Source organism: Varroa jacobsoni, unplaced genomic scaffold, assembly GCF_002532875.2.
Source record: "Varroa jacobsoni isolate VJ856 unplaced genomic scaffold, vjacob_1.0 scaffold_359, whole genome shotgun sequence".
Taxonomy (NCBI): Eukaryota; Metazoa; Arthropoda; class Arachnida; order Mesostigmata; family Varroidae; genus Varroa; species Varroa jacobsoni.
This window is the reverse complement of record NW_019213261.1, coordinates 83,110-98,162: the sequence shown is the minus strand read 5'-3', so window position 1 is coordinate 98,162 and position 15,053 is coordinate 83,110. Positions and strand designations below refer to the sequence as shown.

The following is a 15,053-nucleotide window of genomic DNA, read 5'->3' as shown; positions in this document are numbered from 1 at the left end:
GAAGAACTCGTTATCTGATAGCTTAAGTTATATGAGGTCACAAGGTTGTTTTGAAGCCCACCATATAGCTCTCGTAATTCTTTGTAGTTATTTTCAAGGTAAATCTGCCTAAAAACGTGAACGACGCATTTTCCGATTGTATTTAAACTGGTACTTGGCTTGCCCTTCGATTCCTGTAGTTGTTTGCGTTGATAGTTAAACTTCTCTCTGAATTTTCATTTTTTTGCTTGTATCCTTTCATTTCTTCGGCGGTATTAGCTTTCCAGAAAATGTCTGTGGGTATAGGCATATATGTTCGGGCTGACCATCATCCTGCCGACATACGTTGTAAGTTGAGACACTTTCTCATGCGTGGAATATACGATAAGTGAAGATCGTAGCAAGATTCGAATTACCTTACTCGGCAGAATCTGTATATTAGCCGACGACCTCAGGCGAGTCTATGATGACTAGCTTAAGAGGCAGTCGCTGAGGGTATCCACCTCTAGGAGGTTTGAAATAAGATAGCCCAACTCAATTTATGGACACTATAGACTGGCAAATTAACAAAAAGAAATATTTACTTTTTTACTAATAAATACTGCGAGATGTATAATGTATTTTATTGAAAATCGTAAAAATCAAACAAGCATCGAACTACTTATTTCATAGTACTGACCAATTAAGGCGTCATGCTCGCCTAGGTTTACTATAACAGAAGTTATATCCTATCCAGATACAATCAAATTACTCATCTTTAACTACTGCTTTTAATTCAAGTCACAGCTTACCTTATAAATAAACGTTGGCACAGTAGATTAAAAAAACCGCAGGTGCATCTAAAAATTCCCAACATTTTATAACTCGTAGTAACCAGCTATGCTATGCAGGCATATGAAAAAAGAAAAACAGTACAGTTATGGATTGAAAAAAAGCATATTTATCTAGAAGGAAAACGATATTGAAGGTAACAAATTACCCTGAAAGGCCATAAAGTTGTTTGATAAATGACATCTTAAATATTAAGAAAAGCAAGATTTATTCTAAGCGATTAGGGGACAACTAGTAGATTATGGGAACTTCATAGATCAGGCCTTAAGGGAATAAGTTTTAATGGAGACAGCGATGTAGAGTGTGAGTCTGAAATCTGCGGGTCTGAAAACGTAGACGGTATGTCGAAAGAGCATACTGCAAAGATTGGGAAAAATGGGGCTTATATAACGTCTCGAGAACAGCATGAATGGGTCAGTACAAGCATGGAACAAAGGAGCTGATACTTATCTCTTTGAATGCGTTACCGTAATAAACGTGAGAGTGCAGAACGTGCATCGCTGATTCAAGTTTCAACGTGGGCAAATGGTGTCGTAGATCTGATGGAAAAAAAACCCAGATATGTACACTAGGACTTATTTCGGCTTGACCTCTTTATAACAGCAAATTCTTGGTGCTACACAAAAAAATGCTTTCGAAGATCTATTCACAGAATAGAAATAATCTTAGGCGTTTGCCAAACATTAAAAAAAAATTTAAAGGACACAGGACGGATCCGAAAAAGTTAAAAAGCTGCACAAAGAGCATTATTCTGTGACACTTGTAGTTGCTCATTTTCACAACTATAGATCACCATACAATACGAAATACGATGGGTGAGCACAAATTTATACACAATTATTAGAATCTGAAATGAAAGGTCAAGAGTCTTCTGATGAAAGTTAAGGGTCTGAGGCAGGCGAAAACAATGACAACAGATTGGCATACGATACCGAAAACAGAAAGATTGAGTAAACAAACGCAATCGAGAGCTGGTAGGAGCGATTAACTTAAACGAGATATAGTGAGATGGGGATCGGGAATATGTAGAGAAGATTGTTACTATTTAGTTACACTGAGTGTAGGTTCTAGGAACAGGCAGGTACCAATGGAAAGCTAATGGTTCGTAGTGCAGGCCATCGGTGACAGACTGCTGCCTCATTCATGTTAATACTGTAGTGCCCTCAACGAAAGCCCCGGTGCAAAAGTGGAGTTTTGATCATCGATAAACCGCAAGGAGTTCGGATCGACCAGAAACGCAGCCAGGATTTTGTTTGATAATTGTCAAGTTCCATCTAGGTACAATAAAAGCATCTAACATTTAGGGACACTTTATTTTATTGTACTTTATTTTTCAGGTACAGCGATGATTGTGAAGATGAACCGGGTATCCATATTTTGAGACTACGCAGAATCATTTTAGGTAACACAGCCGGATATAGTAACGCTTATTTATAGGCTGTATGAAGATTAGTGCTAGCTAGGCCACTGCCTTTGGCCCATGGACGATATTGAAAATGTTCTTAAATTTTTCTCTTCCATTTAATATATCCGATTTAATCTTATAAAAGCAACATAATATTATCGATTTAATTTCGGGCAATTCAAGTACTACCGAAAAATGGCTATTGTTAATACCGTGTTCAGCATAGCGGGCTAAATTTGTAAAAGGATCTTTTTTGCAATAAAAAAAAAAGTGAGTGCCAGTTAAAGATTGACCAGTTAGTTAATGAAATCAATTGTTTTAGTAACCGACATTTGATATTGCTCAATGATTTACTAAGCAAATGCTCGTGTCCCCATAGTAACACTGCGAAACATGCCCCATATTAACAAAATATCTGATAATTTTATAGTAATAGTAAACATGCAGCTGTATATGATTATACTCCGCATCGCAGATACACAGTGTACAGGGTACAGTATAGTATATATTGCGTGATGAAAAAAAGTTATATATAGGAAATTGTGGGGCTATATGGGCCACAAAATGTATCAATCAAATAAGCTCTACAAGACGGCGTTACTCGGATTGAAATAACGCTATATAGGCCGCTAATAATTTCATGCGGGAATTATGCGGGAGCCAATAAAGTTAGAGGATAAATGTTCTTTCGGAAGAAAAACAGTGAATATAATTCTTTATAATAATGTATCCGCTGAGCTAGCTAAAGTGTTATAATTCGTCTACTATGTGCAGTATGGTTTTGAATGGCTTAAATACTGGCACATTCACATATATAAAAAAACATACATAAAAAACATATATAAAAAAATTCACATATTTAAAATGTGGGAAAAACTGCAACGAGTAACTAAATAGTATCGAAATCTACGCAGGCTGTCGCGGAGTCCACGATTTCGGTACAACGGATTGCTTCCGCTCAAACGTGGTACCGTCATATCCGTCAGCAATGTCGGTTAGTCGGTAGAATTATAGCAATGTTGTTTACAACTACATATAGCGAAAAAAACACTCTGAAAAAATGAAAACACCTTTACAACTCGGGCATGAAGAAGTAGTAACCCAAATTGCGTCAAGTTTCTAACTCGTATCCATTTCAATAACGCTGCCAGTTCGGTTGTGACTATTTATCGAACCTAGGCACTCTTGGAATAGAAAACGGACTGGTACATATAGACTCGGTTCTATATATTCCTTCCATCCGCTATCTCTTATCTCAGCTCTATTTTCAATGGATATCACTACGTCTAGTATCTCGCTAGTGTTTGTACACATGCGGCTGTCTGAGGCGCGCTTGATCATAATGTGACAATGCCCCTGGTCTTTCTATCGACGGTTTTCCATGTATTGCAATGGATAGCCGGCCTTTGCCGGTTTTTTTTGTGGAAACGTCCCGTCCAAATGAAGAACAAATACTAATCGTCTCACCAGCAAGCCTATCACTTTCCGCCACTATGCAATGTACATCGTTCACGCTAGGATTTTTCTTTTGATTGGGCCCCAGTAGCTTCAATGGCTCACTATGATCGTTCGTCCCTCTCAGTTCCATATTGAAATTTGCTTACATCCAACCCTTACCCTGTAGTCGTACATCTGACCGGACCAAATTTCCATTGCGTTTTAAGGAAATCATCTCACCACAGTGCACTAATGGCTGTTGTTAGTTAACATCGCGCGAGTTTTGCTCCTTTCTGCCGTTGTTGACCCGTATCGCGCGGCATTCGAACATTTTAGACAACATCAACAGACGAAACAAAGCGTCCGTGGCCCTTCTGGCGTATAGACGTTTTAGCTGGTCGCGTCGGATCACACGATTCATTGTGTAGTTCACTTGCAGCTTCGAGTGGGTGTCTTCTAAGACACAGCGGCGTGGAACGACGTGTGGTAAGTCATACAATGGAGTACCCATCGTCAACTGTTAGTTAAACTGCGTGATCGGTCTTATCTTGATACAGTGTTTCTTCCTTAGTCTTGATGCTAGTGCTGTTTTTTTGCTGTGACTATTGTTGCTGCTGATATCACCACAGCCTTGTCTTATTGCTCTGCACAGCAGACTCTGCAGGACTACGTATCGGAAAGAATGCCTGCAATCCTGTCACGGCATCCCTAATGACTCTCGTAATGGTGTTAGTCCTCTAGAGCGCTGTTACGGTAGATTAGTTGCGCGGGTCATTGTGATAGCTTAGTGGATAACGTATTTGCGTGCTAAGCTTAGGGACACGTTCGCGTAGGGTTCGAACCCGGTAATAGATTCACTTCGTGCTGAAAACCAGCCAGCCAGCCAGCCAGCCAGCCGTCTGTCTGATGGAGCGCCTAATGACGATACCGCACGTAAAACTGCGTACGGATTAATTGTGTGGAACTGTATATGCCTACATAGGATTTAAAAAATAACCCGTAATCTACGTGGAGAAATAAAGTTAGTGTTTTCTGATAACGGAATTCATAGGCCGATAAGTCTAGAGAATGTGCTGAAAACACCAAGGATTCATATGTAGGCTAGCAGCCAGTTTTATTACAAGAAAAAATCTACCCAAGAAAGCCAGCTATATATATTGAGAAAACAGATCCCAGAGGTACTGACCTATACACTCCCATTGTTGTCGATGCTGGATGTTTGACCACTTGGATAAACACATGGCGAGTTGAAATGCGGATTTTCCTATCATTTACCCCCCTAAAGATGTAACAGAGCTCGAACGCACCGATATTATCCTTGAGAATACACGTCCATTACCTGCTCTCGTATTATTTGCGAAGTATCTCGCACTTCGCAAGACTCCTTGTTAATAGTAACTAAGAAAAAAATTTTCAAGTCCGCTTAGAAGCGACGCAATTCAAAGAAAATTTTGCTTAACGCGACCTACTCTACCTTTCTTAAAACAGGTCGACGTTTATTGATCCTGAGCGGGTGTGTTAAGCACCCGAACGTAACAAGACAACCTTTTTTTTTTTACTGATAAAAATATTCTTTGCTATAATGAATAAAGCAATGTTGTGGCTCCATGATCCGGTAGGAGAGAGCCGGCTGGAATTTTCCGGCCGAATAGAAAATGGTATTCCAGATAAAGCTACTCAATGCATTTTATTTTCATACAAAGTGACACTCACTTCTGAGACAAATAGCCTTTATTCACTGCTCTTCACAACGTTTACCTTTTTATTTTTATAATGATTAAGGCTGAACAAAAATATTTCTCCTAACATAAAACTCTACGACCAAATTATAATGAGTAGCTAAATCTTTCGTAGAGTTTTTGATTGTCCCTGGTTCACACAAAATTATCTTCAAATCCGATCTATTTAGCAAGACTACGATAATCTTCGTAAACTAGTTGATTGCGTCAACAAATATATGGTTGTTATGATCTAGCAGAAATAGTTGGTATATTGGAACAAAGTAGAAGATGAAGCTTTTCCACCGACCCTATAAAGTCCAATGTTCGCTAACGTCTTTAATGGTTTCATGCATTAAATAATTATTAATATAAGAGGTCGAGCCACCAGGCACACACCCACAATCGGCTTGCCGCGCTGCCCTGTAATTGCTACGTTTATATTGGATATATAGTTAAGGCATGCTAGCTACTTTAAAGTAACATCCGCCGAAAATCAAAGCTAAGTAAGTAAGCAAAAATAAGGAGAGCAGGGAGGGTTATAGGATCATATTATTAAGTCGCACTGTCTTGCCTTTTCGAAAAGACCAATACCTGTATCTAAGTTTTTTATGGCAGAGAGCTCAAACCGGTGAAGAAGCTTCATAGTATCGGCTTGGACTATCCTCATGAATGATTTCCTTTAAATAAGATGATGTTCCCTCCCCAGGTGGATGGCTTTAAAAAAGAGGTTTACACTGTCCTTCCTAGCTGATCATCTAGTCGGAGACAATGGGCATGCGTATGTCAACCTGAACGCCAGTCATTCGCAATAGCCTTCCGTTGTTCCGCTGCTAATCCCCTGGCCTATAAACGATGGCGTCGGCGACGATGACGGATAGTACATAGTAGTAGTAGTAGAACATGTAAACAGCATAAGCATCTGAAGGCCATTTGTTTACCTAATATTGTCGAGGGCGTCCTAAATTAGATCCACCTCTTACTTTTTTTTGGTGTTTCCATTTTTCTTTCTTATTGTATACTCGGACGTCTGTCTTTCGCGAAGCAATCATTGGTGTGAACCTGTCGCTTCATCACGCAAGAGTTTGGCTGAAATTATGATCTTGTTTCACTCGGGTAGTGGTATCGATCCTACTACATTCAATATATCGTAAATATAAAACTGTATATGGCTAATTCTTCATCTAATTATTCATCTACCGACTTCCTTTGCAGAGCTGAGCACCTGTACGAGACGACGGACGCTCACCGTATATAAACACCTAGGCCCAAGCCAGCAGTTTGGTCAAAAAGCTTGGACAGAAAGAAAAAGTTCATCCAGTTTACGTAAGTTTACTAAATTCTAGTAATTGAATAATTAAATAATATAACTAAACGCAGTAATTAAATTTGAAGAAAATAGTAATTCAAAGGAATTGGAGCAGCCGGAATATGTTTTCATTACCAAATAAAAGTAACATCCACATTAGAATTACTTGCTCATTTCAGTACCTTCATGGAACACTATTAATCATCATTTAGTAATGATTAATAGTGTTCCATGAAATTACCAACATTGTTTGACGATTGTACGAGCGTCGTTGGTAGTACTGCGTGATACGTAAAATTGCATGTCTAGTAATAAAAAATATAGGGTTATTTAGCTAGATGTGACACCTATGGTTTTGTAACATGGACGACATCAAATAGAAGTGTTGAACTACGCTACTATGTCATTGCGGTTTCGTTTAAACAGTGATTATCAGAGCTCATCGGCTATGCCGCATTGAATCTCAAATACGCAATAGGACGAATAAAAAATTTGGGAACTCATGAAGCAAACTGGATACGCGCGAAATATATACGATAAAAAGTTGAAACGGTAGCGCTTCTTAAGTGGTGAAGTTTTCCACTTTGCCAATTCTATAATTTTGTCCTGATGTTAGGTCGTGCAACGTTGACCACTATCCGCCGCACAGAAGGAAGCCTGGTCGCTATAATTAGAAATTTTTGCAAGAAGTTGATATATGGCAGAGTAACTACGAAATTTCTGCTATCGCTATCGTTGCCGTTGTTGTTAATGCCTTAATGGCGTCCGTCAAAGCACACGTTGATATATTTCATGTAAATACAGAGGTAGCCTTACAACGGACGTGGCTATGAACTTTCAAATAAACCTGGACCGTTTTTATCTGCCAGTAGCCCATCGAGCATATGGATTTTGATAAGGGATGCTGCTTTTTCATTAGTAGCCTATCGACTGTACATATGCACATCTGTACATTATCAGCAACGAACTTATGCGATTCTCGCTAATGCATGTCGAACTGTCTTTAAATAGTAATATACAATTATTATGCAAGGGTAACTTATTAAACTCAGCATTAAAGTCAGGCTCAGGTAGCGATTATCTAGCTTCTTTTGCCATGTGCTAATATTTCATAGTTATTATGTTATCATTATTTCGCTATTGTATTTCTATATGTTTCATTTCTATCTTTGTTTAGATAGTGTTACCATTGTTCACCATCTCTATATTAGTACTGCTATTCAAAATGATATATTCAGAATAAAATGTCTAAGTTGGGACCTGTTTTGAAGAATTGCTTGTCACTGCAGACAAACACTCATCCGCTATTCGTAATACAAAAAGCTCTTTCCCTCAATCAAGAGCGCAGACTCATCATGATCGGCACAGGAGGTTGGTCTTGGAGGTAAGAGCCAAGTTCATAAACTGTCGTTGTTCCCCAGAATCAATGGTCTACGCTGCTAACAGTCGGGACGCAACTTCTAGTGAGCAAAAAAGACTTGGCGTACGCAGAGATTCACAAAAAAATACGTATCTAACACCCGCATGTCCAAAAATGCATAGCGATTCCTTAAGACGCTTTTAAGAATAAAAAATTTTAAATAATAAAATAAATATTAAATAAATTTATATATATATATATATATATATAAATAAAGAATAAAAACCATTTTTAGTCCTTTTTCGACCACAAGATCTTTGCTAAGAAATATCGACCAGTTCCATGAATATTTCCGTTCTGGTTTGAACTAGACTTATTGTATATATGATCATGTCCTAAAAAACTTCATGCACCTTTCTCATAAAGGCGCCATATAAAAGATAAAATAGGGTAATGTTCTATAGCTCATTATATTTCCCTACTAGACAATGCCAAAATTGTAAATAGACAGCGTATTCAACAGGACATGTCTTTCGGCAATAAGGTAAAACGGCGCAAAAACGCGGATCAGATCTCTGATCAGAAGAGATCTTGCCAAGAGACTGATTATTTGCAATGAAATATTATATAAATGGTGTACAGCATGTGCGAGCGACCTAAACATATATCACTTTCGAGTTACTATTTTCGGTTATTATTATATTAATAGCGGTTATTATTTTCAGGTTTTAGAGAAAAAAAGTGCTGAAAATGACTGGTGATCGGTACGACTAAAAAGTGAGTAAAAATTTGAAATGAACAGCGACTGCGTTTAAGTCCACAAAAGGCGTTACGGTCACGATATTTTGCCATTATCCATTTTTATTTAGACGCAACTTGTATTATATACAAGCGAATCAATTTCATTCCGATCTGTTGGATAGTCCTATATATACCCATGTGTTCGTCCGTACACCTACATTTTTCGCTCAAAACTTACCCAGTTACCAAAGACCAGGCAGACTTTATATCATCAAAACGAAAAGAAGCCTCGCCATTTGCAGTTACTGCAGAAAAGCCATATAAAAAGCTCGTCAACGACAGTACAATTCACGAGATCATTAGGATGGTCGACTTGACAGTTACAACTCAAGAACTTCTTGGTACTTGAGGACCCTTTGCATTCAAACCTGGTTCTACTCAATCGCCCAGGTAATAGATACATAGCCAAAGGCATCGTACGATGACGTCTTAATAGGTGTTAGAATTTCTAACATGAGTTCTGATTTAATATACAGTTAAAAAGTTTCGATAATTCTGGCTGAAGCGAGCTGAAAATCAGGCCCGGGATAGGCAGATCCAGAAGCGTAGCACAAAAAATGACAAGAAATGACAAGGCCATAACAACAGGCACATCTGTACGTTTGTGTCGGAGCGTATCCAGCATGTGCATACATTTATTGGATAAGTCTTTCTTTTCTATTGCAACAAACCGGACGGCGTTTACAATCTCTGGCGGGCAATTATGGACACTAGTTGGCTGCGAACGAATCCTATTAATTTGTAGTGCATCACTCACACAGAGGACTCACTATACTCCTTAGCTAATGGTGTTAAGCACGCGAAACTATACCTTCAGCTTGGTGTTTTCTTTTGCATTTTGTGTTATAGGGAAGAAAACTTTACTTTTGTTTGTTCCGCTGCACTCGTATAGCATAAAACCGTATTCTTACGGATATATATATGCGTAGAGTACAGCCATATATGCAGAATATCCGTAGATGATTCGAATGAGTATTTCAACTGGTTCCTTTGCGGCCGAAGATGAAATTATCAGCGGGTTTGGCCGGTCTTCTTTTTGCAATGCAAAGGCTTTAAATTGTATTTTTGCGTACTTCCCATAAACGACCCCTCAGTCTATCTATATCTTTATATGACAATAAATCAGAGTCGCAGTTCCCCTTAGGGAAAACGTTTACTCGGCCTATAAAAAACAGAAGGAGCGGTGCTATATATATATATATATATATATATATATATATATAAGATAGGATACACGTGAATGTGCAATCATTTGGTGCTTTCATCAACAGTTTGATGTTTCAAAGCCAGATAAAGTGCGTGGACAGCAAAAAGAATTAATCAAATTAGCCCGTTGCCAGGTGCAACGTTATTGCCACGATCATAGTAATAGCCTCTAAATATATATGATAGATCTCTTCCTTAATATATCTCGTTTTCCTTCGTGTCATATCCTTCAGGTGTCATATATTTTTTTTAATATTTTTCTATAATACATTTATGGATCTGACTGATCAATGGCTGTTGATGAATCATGCTTACTATCTCTCGCCTTGTCTTCACCTCAGCTGTTTATGAGCTTTTTCTAAATACATAAAATGCTGTGGGTATTGATTGTGGTTTATTAATTAAACAACTGAATTACCATTCTGTAAACACGTTCGATGGCATCCTGTTGCACCCAACTCTTTCTCAATCGTTTTACATCACACGGGTAGAGGGGTGTGTTCTTTTATTGAGACCATTGTAGATAACTACAGGCGGAGGCAATTTAACCGTTAACTTCCCTGGTACCACCGACACGCACCGCCTGTCTGGCCCGTTGTCAGCTAGACTCTGATAATTTAACTAAATATAGATATTACGACAATTGTCGCATACAGTATGACACGCACTGATTAAGCTAAGAGATAAAACTTTAAGTTGAAATCAAAGAAATTATCAAGTAAATCACTTCTATGGATAGTATGTTATTTAGATGGGTGCAAAGGATTCCGGCAAGGAAACAGGGTGAGATACAACAATACAATGTAATCAAATACTGTTCTCCCAGCTGAAACAACATTGACCGATTCCATTTATGTGCAAAACGGATTGCCCCAATCGCAAGTAAAAGGAAAATATTTTTGTGACATCAATTAACAAGAGAAATATTAGTATTTTTTTGGCATTCCCTATGTTGACTAATATAGATTAAACTGTTATCTTTCACGTCTCATTTGCTTTTGCAGCAGGCGATTCGTTGTGTCGAAGCACAGTACCTTGTGCTGATTATCGTGGCCATTAAGGGCGGATTATGTGACGGTTGGTACAGTTATACGAACCTGATCGATTGCATTTGAACATTGTCCCCCAGCGGTTTCTTTACGCAATTCGCGCTTTGTTGCCCGTAAATGCTGTGGCATAAAGCATCGTTTTGCCTTTTGGCTTTAAATTTCCCGTTTTACTTGATTTGTGCCCTTATCATAACCGAGGAGCGTAATCGCGCTCAGTGCCTGGAGGTACAGGATAGCGTGTCTGAATCGAAAAGACCTTTTTCCCAGTTCTGGATTTAAGCAAAAACAGACAGGTATTCCAACGATTTCTTTTTTGCTTGTGCTAGAAGTGGCATTCTTGACAATGGCGTTTATTAAATACGACCACATCCCTAGCGTGTATAGGTTCAACTCTGGATCTAAACCACTTATTTTCGAAATATTCCTCGTTCTGTCTGCAAGTAATTGTCTAGTAATAACTACGTGGTAGCCCGTTAATAGATTTCTGAATCTGTTTGGTAAATTTCGAAGCCCAGGATCTAAACCGTGTTGGATGTATTGGCCTTTATTAGTATCCGGAGTAGCAAATAAACGCATACCCGTTACGATGAACAATTACTTTTCCGCAATTCAAGTTATTTAACACTACCCCATATATATTTATATATATATATGTCATACAAAGATTTCGTATCGTTCGTCACGAGAGCTCAGGCCTTTGTGTCTGTGACAGTTATATTAAAGCGGAATTTTTCCACTGCTATACAAGCTACTGTTGGTAGTAGATCGAGATTTGGCTGTTTGCATTACTATAGATAGCAATTGAAATCATATTTTCCATGTGTTTATAAATGAGCGCTGTAGGAGAAGCCAAATGCTCTTGCATAGATCGTCTTTAACCACGTTGATGGCTAGGATTAATGATGGCGTTGCAAAACGCGTTAGGACGTTCCCTTCAAGCGAAGTTTGTCATAATGATGCAGGGGCTAACAGATCGTGCTATTATAATTTGTTTCTTGTTATTTATTAAAGGCAATACAATTGTATTTATTAAGGCAAACGCAGGAATTAATTTTGGTGTCTTGTTGGTCAGCTTTCGCAAATGTGGCTCGACATTAAGTAGCAAGGTGTTGACGTTATTACCGACCAACGTTGCAAGAAATATCGATGAAAAAAAATAGGAGCGACTTACACGCTAGTGTCTTTAAGCGATCCGTACGTTACAGTATAGGGTACCGAAAAATGTACGCTTTTCCAAAGTTATCGATCACCGCTATTCTATATGGCGTTCTGCAAAAATCACCGTTAGGCTAAAGGCGCTGCTGAAAACACTTAGATTACAGATAAATAATGCAGCTTTCTTGAATTGTACTCTCACATTGTACGCAATGTATATTGAAATACCGCAATTTCTGTCTCAGCATTTATTTGCTTGACCTTCTAAGCACTTGGTTTCTACGAGACTTTGCTTAATTCACGAAGTGTGTTTTTCGTAAATTTAGGCTTAAGCCAAGAGGAAGAATATGGCTAAATAACTGCTGTTTTGTGGAGCTGGTAGATAATACGGCTTAGAAAACCTACTATTCTAAATCGACTAAGCTTCAAAGAGAGCTGTATATAAAGCTGATCCTGTCAAAGTTCGTAAAGACCGCAACACAGAAATGAGCTGGAAATCACATATGGCTACCGCGCGCAGACCACGCATTGGGTGTGATCCGCTGACCGAGTTTACATTACAGGATAATCAGATAGTAAATAAGGCATTCGCTTTACATTCGAATATATAAGCACACTATAGGCCCTTAACCGTATAGTGTGATCATGATATCGCTATCAGATGTATGTAGCAGTTTATTCTTGTTTTGTGTGTGCGATAAATGTGCTTCTGCAATAGACATTTTTATCTGTTTACTATAATCATTGTTATTGTTGCTATTATTATTATTCTGGAAAAACAAATTGCTACAGTTGATCGTAACTGGATTAGAGAAATGAATGCTTTTCCCCATTCAGCAAGAGTAGAACATCGAATTCGCTACTGCCACACATGTGCTTGGACGAATCATCGTCCACTTCGTTTGCTACAGAACTTCAGCTTCATAGGAGCGATTCGTAGCAATATACAGGAGATTCCTTCAAAACACAGTGCCTATCAGCTGAAAAGACTTTTTTTTTTCTCACACGTACGCGAACACGCGAAGACTGCCTTGAGCAACCAAATGATTCTTGCTACCTTTGAGGGGACCGCTCTGTCTCTCGTAACGGCGATTAGAACTCCTTCCGGCAATTCGTCATCGTTTCGTCCAACCATCATTACCATAAAAGCTTATAATTATGCAAAACCTCGTCATCCTTTGCCAGTGATTATAGACCAGTGTCTGCAAAACACTTCCTCAACTAGAGCGGTACCGCCCGTATTCTAACCAGGCTGCTTCAGAGTAGGAGTGAGGCCTTTGTTTGGCTTGCTTGCCTGGAGCAACAGTTGGAGCCTTGCGACCTGGAGCAATAGTTTCCACTAACTGAAGAGACGATTTTACGTCCCACACATTTTTCCTTTCTTTATTTTGTATGAAATGCAATGTTGGAACTGTTGTGTAGTTTATTTGCTTTGTTATCCTAATTGTTTATTGTTGCTATTATTGTTATTTCTGGCCTTCTCTTGTATTGTTGAAGATGACGGTGCGGCAATTTTAACTGACGCAATTAGATCGTTTTGAAAAAAAAACGATCCACTTCGGTGAGTTGGGGTGTGTGTATTTTACGTTCGACGGTTATTCGTACTCTGCTGCGTCGCTTAGTCTGTAATTATTGTAGCGATTTGACGGTTTATTACGCGAATTGAAGTTGCATTTCTGTTCTAGTAAACGTGAAAGTGATGCCAGTCATCTAAACGCTGGAAAGCACTTGCTAATATTCGCGTTTTAGCACACTTGCTGTCTGTTATTAACTTGTACCTGCTATCAGCTCAAGCACAACAGCGTATGTACGCGTTACAAACCTCTGTTCCACTATAAACATCAACATCAATAAGCTAAACGAAAATAAGTCGTTCTTTCTGGGTATCGGATTATGTAAAGAACTCCCGTCCTCTCCAACGTTCCAGATACGAACCTAAGCTCTGGATTACTCCGATCTCCGCCTGCCTGCATTTCGCTAAAAGTAATGAGCAAATACCCATAACAACCAGAGACATATCGCTAACTGATTGCTGCAACGCGTACGCATGAGTCCTTGCACCATTTTTGTGCGTGTTTCCGTAACTCTTAGATTCACGGATATTAAGGAACTAAAACTGTCACTGTTCCATCACGAACAGCCACTCCCGCTCACACGAAAGTGCGTCGGCTTCGGCAGAGCATTGAATGCTGGACAAACTAATATTTTGCACTTGAGCTATCTATATGTTATTTTCTCCGCTATTAGAACGAGATGGTTTTATCCAAGAGAAACGAGCGCTGAACACGCGGGATAAATTCCGGATAGGCGATTTATTAACGTTGATTGAACATAATTTACCGGAACATCGTGATAGTTCAGTGGGTAACCTATTTGGGTACTAATAACAGGAACACGTTGTGGTATGGGTTCGAACCCGGCTAAAGGCAGACTTCGTTTCGTGGCAAAAATTAGCCAGCCGTTTGTTTGATGGAATGCCTTGCGCCGATACTGAACGTAAAACTCGAAACACAAAAGGACATCATATAATGGGACTCGCATACTTCCTTTGCTAATGATATGTTATTGTATATATATAACGTATAGTGCCAGTGATATCTGCCGTGTTTTCAACAACGAAAGGCCAAGCTTTGTGCTAATAGTTTCTTCAAGGTAGTCTTCACAGCTTTATTCACCTTGTAGTGATGCAATCGATATATGGCGTTATGTATCGTTGTGTGTATGTGAATTGCCTCGAGTTCGATGGCATCTTAGGTTGTCCAGACCACAGGACAAAAATTACCAGGCTGGCTTTCGCGTATTA

The 15,053-nt window shown here is 38.9% G+C and overlaps 1 protein-coding gene across 1 annotated transcript in view; it reads left to right on the top strand.

Annotated features, from left to right (window-relative positions):
- Positions 1–2,223: 2,223 nt before the first annotated feature.
- LOC111259730 (uncharacterized) overlaps positions 2,224–15,053 on the top strand; it is a gene marked incomplete at its 5' end in the record, with an annotated part of 43,043 nt that continues 30,213 nt past the window's right edge. The window contains 4 exon segments of the mRNA XM_086967995.1: positions 2,224–4,138; positions 6,586–6,696; positions 7,951–8,063; positions 8,765–8,816.